The following is a 4,745-nucleotide window of genomic DNA, read 5'->3' as shown; positions in this document are numbered from 1 at the left end:
CCTTTACCCTATATTTCGCATAATAGGTCTTCCTTAATATTTCGCATACATCACTTTCTTCACTTTCTTCCTTACTTACAAAATGTCTACAATGATCTCTTTTATATATAAGAGTCATTTTACAACATGCCAAGTCGGCTTACAAAGTTTTTACACTAATAAACAAAATATAATATAACAAAATCTTGTTGGCCTTTGCGCCGGTATACTTCCTTTCTCTGTGCCGGTGCCGGTGTCCTGAGTGCCGGTGTAGAGTCTGATCGTTAATGTTGGTGCACTAACTTGCCGGTGTAATGCGTTGCCGATGCCATAGGATTGTAAGGTTGCCATCAATGACAAAACCTTCAATCACATACAATGTCTCATTGGAGTGTGCATATGCCAACAATCTCCCCCTTTGGCATTGATGGCAACACTCATGAGAAATTTCAAAAGTGTATCCAAAAATGTGAAGTCCAAAAATGTTACCAAAAATGTGTGTGCTCCCCCTGAGCATATGATTCCTGTGATGTTGAATTTTCTCATCCCACTACTCCCCCTTTGGCATCAATGACAAAGGTTGTCAAGATGTCAGTAGAGTTAGTAGTTTCAACCTTGTAACTGGGTAGTTACAATTTGAAATAGATCCACCAAAATCAAGTTTATACTCTCCATAAAATTTTTACTATCTCTTATTGCTGTCTCTATTCTTTTAGCTGTACCGGTGAGATGCTACAAATGCTCTGCCAGTGTTTTCTATCCCTGTATTAGTGCCTCAGATACTTCCTTCCGTAATGATGCTAAATAGTCCAATCTTGGACTCAGTTTTAATCTCAGATGCTTTGCCTTATTCACTATTCTCTCTTTTTCTCTTTCCAATTTAAGTAATTCTTCCTCAAAATTTGTTATCTTCTGTTCAAAAACTGATAATGTATCAGGTGAGTTAACAAAATTATTTGCAAGTTTATTGATTTCATCCTGTACCTTGCTCACCTTCTTATCTATATCTACAGTTAAAAGGTTTGTCTTACAGGTGTCTTTGTATAGAGTTTTGAACTCTTTCATTAAATTACACAGTTCCGGTAGAAGTGTGTCAAAATCTCTAGTACACTTCTTTATCTGCTAATCAAAGAACTTTTGCTTTTCAATTTCCAATTTGTCCTTCAATGTCTCTTCCTTTATTTTCTCAATGTTCTCTATGATATAATTACACAAGGTATCAAGTTGTCCTAAAGAATCTTTATTGTCTATATTACAGTTAGGAGCAATTACCTTCAAAATTGGTATGGTGTCATCAATTGCCTTATAAGCTTGTGAGCTGCAATCTGTTATCTTTTTAATTGAATCCAAGAGTACCTTAGTCACATTAGTTGATTTGTAGCCTAATGATGAACCAACATTCTGAGTACTGCCAGTGGAAGTAACCAAGCTTGTATTGACCTCTGCTAGGTCTGTTTGTGTTTGCATTTCCTTAAGTAATGGTTTTTCTACTTCTCCAGTTGCCGGTGGCACTGTTTCCTTATGAACCTGTTCTTGTTCTAGTTGATGTTCCTATTCAGGAGCCTTTTGCTCTGTTTGTTGCATTATCTCAGTCTAAGTCTGAGTTTCTACCTTTTTCTCTTTGTCATCTGCCGGTTTCTCCTGTGTGTTATCAGTTTGCTCAGCTACCGAAGGCTCACTAGCCATGTCAGTCTTATCAGCTGTATCTTTGTCTACCACAATGTTGATCTTTTGAGTATCAACATCCACTATGTATAAGACTTCAAGATTAGGATTGACATCCTCTACATCCATACTTTCAACTGCCAGTTGATCTTTTGTAGCTGTTATTTTTACCGGTGGAGTAATAAAAGGAGGTGGGGGTAAGTTAACCTTGATACTAGGTGGTCCACCAACTTTACCTTTACCCTTGTCTCTTTCTTTACAATATACCTTTATAGGTTTGTGACTCATGTATTCTTCTTGTTTTTCTTTTTCCACTAGGAAAATGTCCCATGCATTTTCTGTCTCCTCAGTCACCTCATTAACTCTTCCAGCCATTAAAGCAATGTGCCGGTGTGCAGTAGAAAATACTGACTGGTTGGCTTCAGCAATTATGTCATCAATTTCTTTGGGTGAATTCACTGGATATACAACAAGTAGCTTTTCTATCTTTATTTTTTGTCAAGTTCTACTACTACTTGTCTTCTTGCTTCTAGTCTTTTAAATAGTTCATCTGGTACTTCATCTACTGCTTCCATCAAAAATTTCTTATACATTGTTGTCATTTTTGATGTTCATGTTGTGATTGTCATTGATGGAAACACACTTGCATTTAGATCATCTTTATATGTGTGAGTTAGAGCACAACTGATATTTTTTCCAACCGGTATGTTGTATTATAGTCTTTAGACTATTCATGTTTTGCAGAATGTGTTTACCGGTCTAAAGTAGCATGTTGACCCCAAGCGGTTCGTGGATACCAAGCGGTACGAGCGATTAAAGCGGCATAACACATTTTTACCAGTCTTCATTTTGACAAACTGGCAACCGGTATTTTGTATGAACCAACAATACTCTGTGATGAGTTATCAACTGACATTTTGTGATGAGTTACCATCCACCGATTGTTTGACGGTGCCGACACTATAACGGTGCTTTTTGTGTCGTGTTACCAGACATGTCTAGATGCATTGAACCTAGGAAATTGTAATGTAATCCTATTGGACTGACATGAAATCAGTTTCCTTTATAAGGACATCATGTCTAGGGTTCTAAGGTTGTTGTTGTTGAGGTTGATGTTGTTTCTAGGGTTCAAGGTAACTGAAGAGTTATAGAGAGTATGAATGTGTAGAAGATTGAAGTAATGCTGTAATGCATTAAGATCGAGCTATCAAGGATCTAACCAAGCAATCCGTGCTATTTGCTAGATCACTCACTTGTTGATTACTCACATCTTTGACAAGTCTATAGCCCTTAACTGGGTAGGACCAAAAGCCTCTTGTAAATCCTCTAACAAGGTGGTCCACATCTGTGGATCTAAAATCCTCTAGCAAGGTAGTCTTTAATCAGACTTATCTCCTAACAGAGATTGAGATTCCTAACAGGATCTATTCTGGTAAAGAACGTTGTAAGACCTTAACTGGTCTGACCTTAACCGGTCTGGTTTCTATTTTGCAGATAGTTACTTGTGAGTTCCATCTCACCGTGGTTTTTCCCATTTGGGTTTCCACGTCAAAATCTCTTGTGTTATGGTGTTTGTGCTTCTGTGGGTGAATGCATTATTAGCTATTTGGTTTGCATGTTTGTTAACTAGTTTGTCTGCTAAATTTTTTTACCGGTTTACTGTCCATCTTGCAAAGTGTTTAAGTGCAAAGATTTTTTGCATACTAATTCACCCCCCCTCTTAGTATTCATCAATTGGTATCAGAGCCTACCTTTCTATAAGTTTAACCACTTGGAAAGAGATATGGGGGAATACACCTTGAGGGAACTTACTCAACGACTCACTCAGTCTAAACAAGCCTATGATGATCTTATGGTCAAATACAAGGCATCTCAAGAAAAAAGGAGAGAACATGTAGAAAATCTAATGGAGCTATCTGAAAATAGTTCTGCAGATGAAGCAGACATGGAAGCCCTAATTGCAGAAGTAAGGAAGTTGAATGAATCAAAATCCAACTTGAGAAAGGAGTTGGAAGGATTGACTATCCGGATGTGTCAAGAGCTTGAAAACCAGAGGAAAGCTGAAGATCTGGTGAAAGGAAGAGATCATGAGATCTCCAAGCTGAAACAAGAGATCAGTGCCATAACTGCTCAACTCCATGCTAGCAAAGTGGAAAAGGATGACATGCAACGTGAACTAAACAGTGCCATCTCTGAGAATGAAAACCTGATGGAAGAAAATGCTACTATTTGCAAAGAAATCTATGAGTCAAAGGAAATACTTGCTAATTTCAACAAGAGTACTATCAAGCTTGAGCAAAAGCTTGAATCTGCCAAACCGGTCAAGAATACCAATGGACTCGGTTATTCCAGTCATGAGGAAGGTGAGACCTCTGGTACAAATGCTGGAGCATCAAAAAAACAACCGACATCAAAGGATAAAGGTAAGCAAAAGTTTAAACTTGTTTGTTTTAACTGTCTTAAGAAGGACATACTGCAAATGTGTGTAGGACTAAGGCTTACAACAATTTTCCTTATTTCCTAAATGATAAGCCTAGATCCTATAGATTCAATGCTAACTGTTATGCATGCAACAAGTATGGGCATTGAGCATTTGAATGTAGGTCTGTCATGAATGACACTGGAAGATATCCTCAGAGGACCCAAGGAGTTGGTCCTGAACCTTTTGTGAACCGGAATCACAACCGGTTTAATGTCTTCAATCATCAGCTAAGAAGCAGTGGCTATCAAGCGGCAACCGAATGGAGAGAAAATTGTATGATTTTTCATGGTCATGGTCACACTACTGCAACATGCAGAAGGAAGAATGGAAACATGAAAAATGGACCTTGGAGAGCACCTGGATTGGTCTGCTATCACTACAACAAACCGGGTCACATTGCCAGATTCTGTAGATCAAGAAAGAACATATCTGATGATATACTGGTCACTATGGAAGGAGACATTGATGTTGACACCGTTCAAGTGGATATGAACAAAACCTGGAAGAAGAAACCAGCGGTGTTACAAGAGGAACCGGTTTCTGCACCTAGTGTGGAAATCACGGAACTGACAAACTAAGCTTTAGAAAAGCTTAGGGGGAGCAAACAACAAAATGTTTC

Source organism: Cryptomeria japonica, chromosome 10 (genome assembly GCF_030272615.1).
Source record: "Cryptomeria japonica chromosome 10, Sugi_1.0, whole genome shotgun sequence".
NCBI classification, from domain to species: domain Eukaryota; kingdom Viridiplantae; phylum Streptophyta; class Pinopsida; order Cupressales; family Cupressaceae; genus Cryptomeria; species Cryptomeria japonica.
Note: the sequence above shows the minus strand (reverse complement) of the source record.